Source organism: Camellia sinensis, chromosome 5 (genome assembly GCF_055761805.1).
Source record: "Camellia sinensis isolate YWXY chromosome 5, ASM5576180v1, whole genome shotgun sequence".
Lineage (NCBI taxonomy): Eukaryota > Viridiplantae > Streptophyta > Magnoliopsida > Ericales > Theaceae > Camellia > Camellia sinensis.
Window position 1 is genome coordinate 146,111,673 of NC_138965.1, and position 15,441 is coordinate 146,127,113.

The 15,441-nt window shown below is 39.3% G+C and overlaps 1 pseudogene; it reads right to left on the bottom strand.

Moving 5' to 3' along the window:
* Positions 1-352: 352 nt before the first annotated feature.
* The window catches only part of LOC114283162 (uncharacterized), a 59,292-nt pseudogene continuing 44,203 nt past the window's right edge, over positions 353-15,441 (bottom strand).

Genomic DNA, 15,441 nt, shown 5'->3' on the forward strand with positions numbered 1-15,441 from the left:
AACTTGACATAAATACACTTAAAAAAGTGTAAAATTTGTAAAAAAAAAAAATTAAAAAATTCACTAAATACCAAAAATACAAAAAAAAAATGAAAATTCAATATGGTTTTCATATTTTTGTGCATTTATTAATTTTTTAAAATGTTTTTTCATAAATAATTTACTATTTAAATACATCTAAGTAAAATCCATCTAAAAAAAATAAAAAAATTACTTAAAATTTAAAAAAAATTCACTAAAAATAAAAAAAAAATGCGAAAAACTTAATTTTCAAAAACTGAAACCAAACACATTGAATATAACCATTTCACACATTTTTTTTTCTTTTTCTATCAAAATCACAATAGAGCTCCGCATGCCACATTACACTATATCTATAGGATAGGGCATTGACAAAATAAAAATAAAAGATTAATCCTACATTATCATCTGGAAGGAATGAATTTTCTTTCAGAGTTCATTTTCTCGAGAAAATAGCATGACCTCTATAATCTTTGAATGCCAACCTGATTTAGCCACTAAAACAACAAAAAAAAAAATATTCTGAATCAGAACTACATCTCAAATCATATAGGGTAGGGGCATTTCATGACCAACCAAAACAATTTTACCCACCACCAATCCCCTGAACCCTACAACAAAATGAAAAATATTAAAACATAAAATTGTAAAAAAAAGAAAAAAAAATCTTATTCCCTGGGTTGAAACTATATATATGTTACAAAATCCTCATCAAAAAAAGGATTTTTTGACCTACCTCCTAAAACTCAACAGTGCTAAAATCCACCAACACAACACCGATCAACAAGCGTTTTTTAGTATTGAACTTCCCGAGAGAAACATAACGCGACTACACTGTTTCAACTTGGCGAGCGCTTCTTGTGTCTTCCCGATCATGAGATCCACATAAATGGGGGTAACAATTGCTTCTGGGCTTGAAACACAGACCGACGATGAGCCTGCTCGAGCTCTCCCTGCAAAGCAAAAATCGCAGCTTGGTTGCGTAAAGAGTTCCACGTGCCTCTTCGGGGTTGAGAAGCATGACATCTTGTGATTCATCAAGCGAATAGTTCTTTGAAAACCCGTCATTCGACTCCTCACAATCCAAGTTTTTAATTACTCGCCATTGTTCGCAGTCCTCTTTGCTGTATGGTAATTCAACGTTGTTATCACCGGACAAATAGATCAACAATTGCTCGGCGGCTTCCTTTGGCCGGTTTAGCAAGCTGAGAGACTCGGCTGCATACACGTTGCCTAGAAAAATGTATATTCTAGAGCATTTCGGAAGTTCTAAGCGACATCGTGCCTGTAAGATAAATTGATAAAGAGAGAATAAATTGTGTATATATTGATGTTATTGATTGTTGTATATTACAAATGGTGAGTGACTCCTTATATAGGAGAAAATACAACCCTTACAGACAATGGACAATGATGGCTCATGATGAAAAGAGCCGAAAGCACTAGCACCTAAAGGCACCGAAAGGGAGGCTCACTATCTACTAATATATTATATTACTAACAGCCCCCCTCAAACTCAAGGAGGATAGGAACCAACCAACTTGAGTTTGAAAAGAGTAACAAAACAGGAAAATAAAATAGGATAGGAGACACTGTATGGTCGTGTCGAACCGTTGGTGAAGACACTATATGGTTGTGTCAGACTGTTGTAGGAGCTAACCGGAATCAATGTCGGGACAGTTTACGGGGTCATGCTGGACCGTTGTAGAAGCTGACCGGAATCAATGTCAGGACAGTTTACGGGGTCATGCCGGACCGATGTAGAAGCTAACCGGAATCAATGTCGGGACAGTTTATGGGGTCATGCCGGACTGATGTAAAAGCTTGTGGTGGTGCACCAAAGGGGCGACTTAGGGAGTGCGCCATGGGGTGGCTTGGGTGGTTCCCATGGTGTGTAACCATGCTCACCATGATACATGATATATGTATAACCCCCCCTCAAACTCAAATAGGTGTGAAGATAGAAACCTATTTGAGGTTGAAACAAAGGGATTGATAAAGTGGAGCAAAATATTTTTGTATGTTTGTATTTTATTTTTTTTTTGGTGTAGAATGGTGAGCGGGGTGAATCCCTGATATGAATAAAACAAGGGGTTGATGAAAGGATGAGTATGGTGATGAAGAATACAATCTAGTATATTAGATTATATATATATATATATATATTAGATGGTCATGGGCAATTCGGTGGGTGGCCAAACAATGATGACAGAGAGATGGAATATATTATAGAGGGATTTGTGTTATTGTGTTTTTTTTTTTTTTTGTTTGTTTGTTTGTTTGTTTGTTTTTTTTTTTTTCTTTTTGATGTTTTTGTTTTGATGAAATTGTTTTTTTTTTTTTTTTGTTTTTTTTTTTTTTTGTGGAATGAAAGAAAAGAGAATTTGGAAAAATCAGAAGTGGTTGGAATGTTTTTGGTGTTATGTTGTGTTGTTGTTTTGTTTAATAATAAAAATAAAATAAAATAAAATAAATAGATAAATATATATATATATATATATATATATATTTTTGGATGGGTTATTTGAGAAAGATCGGTGTGAGGTGGATGACGAAGGGAACATGAATGTTTTAAAATAAAGTTGGGGGTAGTGCCCCTGCAAAAGATATATTAGTGTAGAGTGGGTATTTGAAAGAGATTAAAAATGATTTGGAGAAAATAAATAAAAATAATTGATTTTGAAATCAAAACATGATAGGAGGAGAGAGAGGGGACAAGCCCATGTGATAAAGTGGAGAGAGAGCTGGGTATGTATATGAGCATGTTTTGTGCTGGTGGAGATTGGTTTAAAAAATAAAAAAAGGGGTATGGGTGTGCACAAGGTGGTGGACGATGGGTTGGAAAGTAGACATAGGGGTGGGTGTCCTTGAGTAGAGAGACAACACACATATGCATGTGCTCTCTCTTGCCAGGATGGGTTCAAGGTTCGACCTGAGAAGATTGTGGAGGAAACATGAAGCAGCCGAGGTGAGTGAGGCTGTAGGTGAAGGTGGCTCGGTCGTGGAGTTGCAGCGGTGGTGGCTCGGCAGTGATCAGTCACAGCTGGAAGCAGTGGCGAGGCTTCCGATGATAGACATGAGGCGCGCAGGCCATGCGAGCTCGCTGATCGAGCGTGCGGGGAAGATCCACGTCTAGCTGTCGTGTAGGCCGACGGAGTACTCGGCAACACTGAGCCTGTGCTACAACGGAGCTGCAACAAGTGTTAGTGGTGGCTCATGGCGATGTGCACTCACAGCAACCTGTGAACTGTAAAGAGTAGTATATGTATCATGTATCATGGTGAGCATGGTTACACACCATGGGAACCACCCAAGCCACCCCATGGCGCACTCCCTAAGTCGCCCCCTTGGTGCACCACCACAAGCTTTTGCATCGGTCCGGCATGACCCCATAAACTGTCCCGACATTGATTCCGGTTAGCTTCTACATCGGTCCGGCATGACCCCGTAAACTGTCCCGACATTGATTCCGGTCAGCTTCTACAACGGAGCTGCAACAAGTGGTAGTGGTGGCTCATGGCGATGTGCACTCACAGCAACCTGTGAATTGTAAAGAGTAGTATATGGCATATGGAGCCTCTCAGATCATGTTTCCCCGCCCCGCTCTCTCACCCGAGAGAAGGGAGAGAGAGTAGATATATATCTATGTGATAGGATATGTGTGTGATAGGAGAGAGAGACCATGCCCGAGGGAGGGGCTACGATAGTGACTGAAATGGAGGAAGCTCCTCATTTTATGCCATGGTGGTTGCTTGGTGAAGAAGAATTAGAACTGAGAGAGAGAGGAAGATGGAATTTTGGTCGTGTTGTTGAGGGAAAACAGAGACAGAGCATGGCTTGGTTTCACCCTCTGGTTCATCCTCTGTTTCTAAAATTCCAGCGGGCAGCGAAGGCAAGGTTGCCGGCCAGCTGCCCGCCGGTGAGAAAACAAAATACGGGCCTAAATCTTATAGCTCTGATACCATGTAAGATAAATTGATAAAGAGAGAATAAATTGTGTATATATTGATGTTATTGATTGTTGTATATTACAAATGGTGAGGGGCTCCTTATAGAGGAGAAAATACAATCCTTACAGACAATGGACAATGATGGCTCATGATGAAAAGAGCCGAAAGCACTAGCACCTAAAGGCATCGAAAGGGAGGCTCACTATCTACTAATATATTATATTACTAACAGTGCCGTTGACAGTGCCTTCAAAGGATTTCCTAATTCCAACTCGACGTATGCCAAGTCAGCAAGAAGAGCTTGCTTGATCATCAGATTCTCTCTTTCGCAAATCTCTTCATAATCCGATATGGAGCTCTGTAAGGCGGCATTCGGACTGTTTCCATTTCCACCCTTCTGTTCTTTAGCATCCCCGTTTCCATTGATTTGACCCGTGCTGACCATCAGATTAGATGCCTTGGAATCACCACCAGACCCACTTTTGTAATTAGTATTAGTCGATGATGTGACCTCTCCTGATTCGTTTTCCTCCAAGGTGGAACTACGAGGGGAATCAGAATTTGAACACTTCAACTCAGAACGGTTCAACAAGTACAGGGCATTGAACAGACACTGTCGGGCAAGTGACAGCGAGAGATTAGGCTGTTTATCATCACCCAAAAAGCAATCGTCCATTCCAACAAAATCCACCTTCCCATTACGTGAAACCCCATCTTCCACGGCAAGTTGTCTCCATTTTCCCATTCCGACCACATGAACTTTAACATCAGATCCATTCAATGGGCAGGACCGGACTTCAAAAGTCCCTTCTCTAAAGCCATTAGACAACATTCAGCGATTCGGAACCACAAGAGAGGCCGGTTGTAGAAAATTAAACTCGCCTTGTGGAAACAACGAGCGGCAAGTATTGGTTTCCCACAAGCCAAGTACTGAACACCACAGTTGTATATGATTTGGAGTGATTTGTCCTGTGAGAAAGTCGAGAGCTTTAACGGTTTTTCCTTCCGAAGAGATGAACTATTACTCAAAACCTTGGAAAAGAAGATCGTTGACGTATGATATTTTCCGAGTCGATAATAGATACACCCCAAATTGTTGTTGTATATGCTTGAAATCCCCATTTCTGTCTGATTACTCGATTCCATCATGAGCTTGATGGCTTTACGGTAATTTCCACGTGCATACTCGAGCTGGGACTTCAAGAGGAGAGCCATGGAAGAATCTTTCCCCCGTGCTACATTCATAGCCATAGCCATCTTTACTTCACGCTTTGCTGCGTTGAGGTTCCTAGTGAGAAGCAAAAGCCGAACCTTGTAAAGTTGCAACTTCAATCTCAGATCACTGGTTGAAATTGAATGATCAGTAGGAGTTCTTGAAAAATCATTGGTCGCTACGCCTGATGGTCTTGTTAGGTTCTGTCCGCTTATGTCGATACTTGAAATTAGGCTTTCGAGATTTTCCTCTGATAAAGTTCTAGATAAAGGACTTTCTGAGGAATTTGAATTAGCAACTGAATCAGAATTAGAAACATCTGTGGCGTTAGAATTGCTTGGAAGCGAAGAAGATTTCACCACTAGGTTAGAAGATTGTTGTGTCGTGGAGCTTCCATTGTCACTTTAACTGATCAAATTTATGAAACAATAAGCTTTCTCCAAATAATTAATTACATCCTGGATAAAAAAGAACCACGACAAAATTATTCCGGTACCTCAGCATAAATTTAAAACATACAAACAGAAAAAAGGATATGTAAAATTTCAATCATGCTGTCAATAAATGTGAAGACTAAAACACTGCATAGAAATTCCAAAAATATGTAAAAAAATAAAAATAATAATCACTCTGATGCATTGACCATTATATAACATGATTATTGAATCTCATACATGATCAAAAAAATGCACAAAATACTAGTGGGCTTTCAGACCTAATTCAAACAAAGTAACAATAAGAAATGAATTCAGAAAAATGAAATGGGCAAACCCTACAGTGTTTAGAACCAAATGCTTTTATTAGAAATGGAATTTCAAAATGGGAAAGGAAAATAACAGAGTTCTAAGGACGCCCCTTTACTAATTGGAATTAAAAGGAAAAAATTCCATTTTCTATTTGGTTTGATGAGGAATTGGAAAGGAAACAAGATTAATGACAATGATGCCCCTAGGAGAGACATTAGTTAGTAGAGAAAGACAGAAGAATGGGATTTCAAGATGGTTTTTTTTTCGTTTTCCCCCTTTCAAATCCCACCAAATCCAAAGTAGTTATGTGTTCATACACTTTAACACATTGCTTGTATCTTGGTGGTTTATGTATATGTGTTATACATGTTGGTTATGCCCTGTTATGTTTTGGTTTGTAGTGTTATACTTTGCGCTAAGAATCAGAGATACCGTGACCTTCTAGCTAGCGCCTGAAGAACTAACTGCGCTGAAAATCTAAGGCACCATACCTTTCCAGCAAGCGCCTGGTAAACTGGCATGTCGTTGTGAGAGGTGTATCTTAGGCTCACTACGCACATAGCTAGTAGAGTAAAGTTTGTTGTTGATGTTTCAGTATGTCTGAGAATATCATGGATTGTGTTGGTTATGTTTTTGGAGGGCCGAGTTGCCCCATTGGTTTATCTTATGCATGTTGGTGAGTTGTTATCTCCCTTTTTATAACGGTGCATGTATAGATTTGATTGTATCGGGAAGAAGCCAAAATGTCTTTTTTGTCTTTTGGAAAGTATGTAGGAGAACGGATATTTTAAAGAGATATATGTTTTGAAAAGGCGTATCTGTGTATGTTAGGAAAATGGAAGAGAGTAGTGGGCTTAGTGAATTTATTTCCTCAGGTATTGTTGGCCAAGTTTGGCATCTAGTAAATAATACAAAAAGTCAAAAAGTTACTATCCTATTTAAGTCACATCATCTTATTTAAATCACATCACCTCTCTAACACATCACATCAAACCCAACCAAAACCCAACCCATATAAGCCAATAAGTCAAAAAGTGCACTTTTTTAGAACATCCCAAACCAACCCTTAATGTTATGAAAGATTGGGAACGGGGGTTAATGAAAGAAAAGAAAATTGAATCGCCTATGGCGTTGATTGAAATGGTTGTTCTCAAGAAAAGTTCATACTTATGTATATTTTGTATAAACTGTCACATTACTATTCTAGTATGAGATTGGGTATTCACGATCATAGCTATATGTATGTTGTTATTGTTGAGGGCCATGTTGAGATCCCTACTGGACTATATGTTCATCCCACGTTGTTGAATCTTTTTCAGGTGTTGAGCTGAATGTGCTGCAAGATTTGGATCTTCTTATTTGTTGGCCACGGGGCCTCTTTCGTACTGGCGGAATGCCATATGTGTAAAATGGTTGCACCCTTTCTTCTTGATACGTTAATGACGTAAGCCCAAGGGCAATTTATTTATTACACTCATGTTGTATTTGCTTACATACGAATGAGAGCAATGTTATTCACTTCTGTGAGTTGAATATACGAGTTTATTTCCACATGTTATCTCTGAAATGGAATTAAGTAAATGAAATTGGTAATACTTCGAGTAATAAAAAGTGGGGCGTGACAACTTGGTATCAGAGCGAGCCGGGTTTGAATACTTTGGGCTCGTGGGAAGTGGTTTTTACCACATTGGGTTTACTACGTATAGTGAGGACGTTGCATATAGATATCATGAAAGTTAGGACTTGTGTGTTGCATTTATGTGAGCATGGGATTCAGTCTCTCAGATAGTATTCATAGCCGGTAAACTTGCTTTGAGGTCCTTTCGGAAACACGCCTGATCAACGTGGTTTCTGATAGGAATTCCTTGAGAGTTCCGGGATGAGTGGCTATCTTTGTGGACTTGATTCGATTATGTGTTTATATGTTTAGATAATTATATGCAATAGGGATGTGTATTTTGTGACTAGTGAGTCTTGTGACTAAATAGCAGTGGTGTGTGCCTCAGAGAAGGCTATTGTGTTGTGCACTAAGTGTGGTATTTGCTTTTGTGCTTTATAGGATGTCTACACGAGGAAGTAGAGGATGGTTGAATAGTAGGAGTGTCGGTAGGGGCACAACAGTTCCTTTAGCACCCGCCGTTGCAGCATCGGCTGTTGGCGAGGATATCGCACGAGAGACTGTGAGAGCAGTGCAAGATGCCCTAGCTCGCAGTGAGGGCGGCAGCGACCATGCTCTCAAGCTTACTAAAGAGTTTTTCCGCTCCGGCCCACCAGAGTTTGTGGGGGAGGCTAAACCGTTGGAGGCAGAGAGTTGGTTGGAGCAGATTACCAAGACTCTTGATATGCTCAGAGTCGAAGAGGAGGAGTTGAGGGTTTCTTGGCGACTTTTCAATTGAAGGGCGATGCGAGTTATTGGTGGAAGTATGCTAAGAATACCGTAGGTAGCACGTGAGTTGCTTTTACCGAGGCCTTTTGGGCCAAGTATTTCCCTCCTTCTGCTCGGGAAAGGTTGAGGGATCAGTTTCTGGAGTTGCGTCAGGATGATACTCCTATGGCACAGTTTGAGATACAATTTACTAGTTTGTCGAGGTTTGCTCCAGAGTTGGTGGCAACCGAGGAGCGTCGTTGTTATGAGTTTGAAAGGCGGTTGTGTTTCGATATTCGGGAGAAGGTAGCTGGATCCTTTTGGAAGGATTATTATAATTTAGTCGAGGCAGCAGCCCATGTGGAGGCCATGGTTGGGAGTGATGGTCGGGATCGGGAAGAGACCATCTCGGTAAGTCTTACGATTCCTAAGCACTCTAGGCTCACTAAGGGGTGGAGGCGGAAACGTGCTCAGTCAGGGGTTAATTCCTTTCCTTCGCCAGGGGTTTCGGACTCATCTGTTGGGGGGTCCGGGGAGGTGCAGGTTTCAGACCAGTCTCAGAGTAGGGGGTCTGGTGTTTGTTTTGTTTGTGGTCAGCTGGGCCATGGTAGACGTTTTTGTCCTTTGCGTGTAAATTCTTCGGGTGGTTCAAAACCCAGTCAGACTCAGTTGTACCCGTCCAGTCAAGGGCGTTATCGGTACCAGAAACGGACAGGTCAGGCTTCAGGAGCCTCGCGAGGGGCGACTTATTAGTTAGCCCTATGGTACTACCCTGGAGGGGGATTTTTGTGTTATTGGCCGATGGTGTATTATATGAATCATTTTGTGGTTGACCGGTGTACTGTTGGATGCTGAGGCACCATGTTTATGTATCGCATATGTATGCATAGTGTTGTTTGTTTAATCCTTATGTATTGGGGAGTATGTATGGAATTTCGAAACCCCTGTAATATCTATTGAGAAGTTGTTAATAGGATTAATGATCCTGATGTTGTTGCTTGCTTGGTACTGTATGTTAAGATAGTCTGGTGACGGCCTGTGGGCCTTGTTCACTTTTAGAGATTATTTGTTGAGATCGGGAACCCGTGGGTGAATGAGACTAATGTGATGGTTTCGAGAGTTGTGTAGTATTGATAAGTTATGTGAGAATGTTCGAGGGAATGTGAGATTTGTATCTCGGGTTAGCGGGAATGGTACCTGTATGTTGATTAGTGTTTTGGGCTTTACTAGTTAATGAGTCCGTGGTGACCCCATCGGTTGTATAGGGGTAGTGTTCGTATTGTGATTGGCTATCAATTGTTGGGTATGGTCTGTGAGTGGATTTTGGCAGCATTCTTAAGAGGAAGAACAGGTTGTGTTCTAGGGTGACGAGAATAGCGTCGGTCAAATTGTCCTTCGTGATTGGGTTGTTGTAATTGAGGTTTACCAGGTCAGTCTTCGGTCGAGGCGATGAGCAGGCTTGCTATGTAGCCATGGGGGAGGGGGATAGTAATTTCCTTAGACACAATGTTGATGTGGTTTGATTTTAGGAGATCCGTTGAGATTCCAAAATTTAGGGGTTTGTGTGGGGAACTCTGTGTTTGGGGTTAGTGGCACTTCAGTGTGTGGTTTTCTGAGAGTGGTGGTTTATTAAGTTGATTAGTCAGCTTTTAGTATGGGGTTTTGGGTTGACATCTGTCACCTTGAGGTTAGTCTCATTCGTTATAGACTTGTATGTTGATTAGGAAAAACTGAAACTAATCGAACATGTTATGTCAATGCATCTGACGGTTGGAATAATACATCAAGTTTTGTATTGATTAATTGAACTTGTATATGATAATCGCTTATATACATTGTATTGTGTGGGAGAAGATGATTTCTAAACCGGATTTGTTTGATTTGATATAACACTAAAATGTATATCGTTATCAATTGTGGAGTATAGAAGTGTTTCTATGTTATATTGATACAGCACCAAAATGTGTATCATTTGTGTATTAAGGAGGTATTGTTGATGTGAGATATGGTTTCCTTTAATTGTTGGCCAGGTTCTGAGCCGTATATGATTTTAAATTGGTTAAGTAAAGGAAGGTGGAATAAAATTGTAAATTCATGAATTTCTTACGCCTTGTGTGTTGATAGCACTGTTGTTATTTCTATTAACTATCATTATAGAAATATTATGTTTTGTGCTAGTTTTGGCCTCACTGTGTGAGTGATGGTTGTTGATAGTGTTTTTCTTTGGAAAGAAATGGAAAACAAAATTTTTCCTAGTGTTTGGGCCACCTAAAGGCGTTGTTGAGAAATTGATTTAATTCAAGGGTTTTGAGGAATTCCAAATGAATCTTTTTGGCAAATAAACTGTGGATGGTTATGTGTTTTGGATAACACTGTATTTGTGAAAGATGTTTACAAAACTTTTGAGTTTCGCATGGAAAATAAAAGGTTTATTTCGGAATGTCAACATTGAAAATTTGACTATCTTCGTGAAATGTTTCATGAACAAGAAAATGTTTTCCTTGTATTAATGCAAAAGATTTGCTTTGATTATCCTTTTATTGGAAATTATGGTTGTTAAGTAGTGACTTAGCTTGAAGCGCTAGTCAGATGTTGGTAAATTGTTTCGGGAAGGTTTGGTTTTATTGCAGTTTTTCGTGCTTGAGTGTTGTCGTTTGGAACGTGTTCCCTTGGTTAGTCTCTTCCTTGGTAAGAGTGAATCGAAGGTTTGTAGGGAGAATAGTTCCTCTCCTAGTACTCGGGTGTTGGTGTTGTGTGATCAGTTGGCCTTGTGTTTTGGCATATCCTTAATTTCGGGGATGAAATTCTTTAAGGGGGGGAGGTTATAGCGATCCCGGTTTTCTCTGTTGTTGTTGAACTGTAATCCGGGCTTTGTTCCGTAGATCTGTTGTTGTCTTATCCTCATTTCTGTCCCTTACTCTTTGTTTTAGAGTTTTGGGTTGTGTTGGGCGTGTTTCGAACTGGTTAGTTGAGCCTTAGTCCCATTCCTTGTCGCCCAGATTTTTGGTGGTACGCTCGAGTGGCTCTCGTTACGCTCGAGCGGGGTTTTCACAGTTCTAGTATTTCGTGCCTCTGCAAAACTTCTACAGGTGTGTTTTTCACGCTCGAGTGAGTTTCCTTACACTCGAGCGGGTCGAGCTCGAGCAGGTCTATTGGCGCTCGAGCGGGGTGAGCATTGTCGGTGAAGTTACTGAGGAAGGAGAATCTACGCTCGAGCGGACTGATTTTCGCGCTCGAGCGGGTGTGTTTTGTTCTTGTGTCTTGGAGCTCAAGCGAGACATCTTGGGCTCGAGCGGGTCCAGTTTTTGTACTTGAGGCTCGAGCGTCCTTTTATCCGCTCTAGCGGGAGAGTCGTATATCAGTTGGTAGCTGAGCTATTTTAGATCACTTTTTACATCCTCTCTCTCTCTCTCTTACTTTTCTAAAACTCCATTGGAGAGCCTCTCTCACTAGAAACCCACCTTCTCTCTAGGGATTGATCTAGTTAGAGTATTCTCCTACCCTTTGGCCTTTACAAATAGTGTGTTGATCATTGAGGGCTACATTTTGATCCAAGAAATTTAGGATTTGGAGCACTTCCGAGTTTTGCTCTTCTTCTCCTTGGGTTCTACATTTGAGGTAGGGATTTCCTTGTTCTTTTTCAATACTTCGTCTATAGATAGACATGTGGTAGTTTTGTATTGCATGAAAATTATATCCACGTTGGATTTGTTTGAAATCATGAGAAGGAACCTAGGGTTGGTTGTTTGAAAATAGTTATTTTATCATTGATGGTTGTTTTGGGCTAGTTGGAGTGTAAACTAGCATGTTGTAGTTGAAAGAAGAAAAAGCCCAAAATTATATTTTGATTTGGTAAATTAAAATGGAGGGTAGTTAACCCATGTTGTAAATCCCTATTGTTAATGCGAGTTGGGTGAAGGTGTTAGTGCCTAAGTGGTTAACTTTGGCTTTGGAATGGTTTTGAAATGAATGTAGTGGACTAATGTGAGTTATGGCTTTATTATCAACGGAATTGGTTTTGTGGAAACAAAAGGGATGGAGTTGGTTTTGTGAGAACAAAAGGAAAATGGAATTTGTTTTGTGAAATGAGAAAAGTATCTTTGTTATAAGTACGAAAATTGGATTGTTGTTTCTTGAGTGTTAAATACACACATGTGGGGGTTGTATCTTTAACTACCGTGTTAGTGTTGTTGTTGAACTTGTGGCCTCATAATAATTGAGTCTCTAATAGATGTACTAATACTAGCATCTAGAGGTTTTGTTCTTGGTCATCGGTGGAGGATGACGGGGTTGTGTTGAATTGTCGTGTTTGCATTATACCATTGTTGATTGAACATCGTATGCGATGAAGTGTTGAGATACATTATATATGTATACTTTCTCGGAAGGAGGTAGTTATGTGTTCAGATACTTTAACACATTGCTTGTATCCTGATGGTTTATGTATATGTGTTATACATGTTGGTTATGCCCTGTTATGTTTTGGTTGGTAGTGTTATACTTTGCGCTAAGAATCAGAGGTACCGTGACCTTCCAGCTAGCGCCTGAAGAACTGACTGCGCTGAAAACCCAACCAAAACCCAACCCATATAAGCCAATAAGTCAAAAAGTGCACTTTTTTAGAACATCCCAAACCAACCCTTAATGTTATGAAAGATTGGGAACGGGGGTTAATGAAAGAAAAGAAAATTGAATCGCCTATGGCGTTGATTGAAATGCTTGTTCTCAGGAAAAGTTCATACTTATGTATATTTTGTATAAACTATCACATTACTATTCTAGTGTGAGATTGGGTATTCACGATCATAGCTATCTGTATGTTGTTATTGTTGAGGGCCATGTTGAGATCCCTACTGGACTATATGTTCATCCTACGTTATTGAATCTTTTTCAAGTGTTGAGCTGAATGTGCTGCAAGATTTGGATCGTCTTATTTGTTGGCCACGGGGCCTCTTTTGTATTGGCGGAATGCCATATGTGTAAAAGGGTTGCACCCTTCTTCTTGATACGTTAATGATGTAAGCCCAAGGGCAATTTATTTATTACACTTATGTTGTATTTACATGCATACGAATGAGAGCAATGTTATTCACTTCCGAGTTGAATATACGAGTTTATTTCCACATGTTATCTCTGAATGGAATTAAGTAAATGAAATTGGTAATACTTCGAGTAATAAAAAGTGGGGCGTGACAAAACCCATTTTAAGTTCCATCCATTCCGAGCATATCAAATTCCATTTTCAACTATAGTTCCACCAAATTCCTTCATTCCAAGCACACTAGGCACTAAGTCTACAGAATGGTTACAATTACAAGAGAAAATAGCTTTACTCAAAGCACAAGAAGTAAAGAACCCACAAATGGTTATTTGAGCTTTTGGCACCATAATCCACAATTTACAACAATCCCCAGTCATGCACAAAACTGGGCATCCCATAAAATAACTGAAAATAACCACTTCTGCTTTCCAAACAACCAAGCTAAAGGAGAACTAGAAAAGTACAACAACAAAAAAAAAAAAAAAAGAAAGAAGAGTAAAGTAAAGCTATAATACATCTCTACTTAAAAAGAATTTAAATGAAAGACAATTCACAAGCCCAATCTCTCTCTTTTGAACATGCATTTCAATTGGAAGAACAATCCTTAGCTTACTTAATGAAAAATAACTAATATTTAGCTAAAAAGAAAGTCCAGAATCAAAGAAACAGAAGTCCTCTAAACAGACCAATAGCGGAACTTCTCAACAACTACCTGATCTAGCATAGCGTTAAAACATTTCATGTAGAAGGCTTTATTTTGGAGATTTCCATATCAATACAACCTCCCTATATCCCTACATACTCACAATATACATTTTCTAAAGAAAGAATTTAGTTACCATTAACTACCTGTCATGAATATATATATATAACCACACAATTACCCACCACTCACCCATTTCACATAATTGACCACCATGTCTCTAAGCTTTAACAATCAGCTACATCCAAACAGCACTCAAAACCAAAGAAGATGAAACTGCAATTCTTCATTGTTACTCTCTTAAAAATTTCTTCCAATCCTTCCCACCCACATGTAACCATATAATGGCTAAAACAATGACACATTGTGACAGAACTTTCCAATTTTACTTTGCCAAAGATGAAAAAGAACATTGCAAAGGATCCATATTCAGGTAACCAACTAACCTTCACAAAGCCGAACATCATTTGCAACAATGTATGAGTCAACAGATAATGCAAAAGAATAGGTAAAATCTTCATCCCTTTGAAAACACAAAATGGAGAGCAGTTCCTGAGGAGGCTGCACCTTCCATGAGCTAGAATCCAATCATTTCTCCTCAGTGGGATAATTCAGATTATCACATAAACTTTGTAGTGAAAGAAGAGGATTACTAAGAATTGAGGATAGTCTAAGAAGCATGGACGAGCTCGAAAACACAAACAGGACACAGATATAACGCAATACAGACTTGCCAACACGTCAATTTTCAAAAATCTCAAATACAACAAGGCCGATATGACAAACGTTAACAGCAAAAGAAGAGGATTACTACGAAGTCTAAGAAGCACGGACACAAGCATGAAAACAGAAACACGACACATATATAACACAATACGGATTGCAGGCACACTAATTTCCAAAAATCCCTGATACAACAAAGTAGGGTACAACAAATGAATATATATTTTTATACATATCATATACAACAAATATAATTTATAAATCTTTTCACTTGTTATATACATACAATCTTTTCTCTTGTCTTATAAATAGGTAGTTAGGCCCTTCAGTAATTAGTATTTTAAAGAAATTTTCATATTGTGATTAGAACTTTAGCACTTTGTATCCCAATTTGGGACTCTCTCTCTAATGACATCATACCCCCAATTTTGGTTAAATCACACGGTGCTTCTCAAAAGATAGCGGATTGGCAAAAGGCTTTGCAAGTGAATTCACCGTGGAGTAGCATCTAGTGGTAATGCACTATATATATACATATATATAAATAGAGAGAGAGAGAGAGAGAGAGAGAGAGAGAGAGAGAGAGACGTGCAACAAGATTGAGAAGAGAGGAAAGGTTCTAACCAAAATTCCAAGAAAGGAAAGAAATTAGAGAAATGAACATGTCAAGTACTGTAAC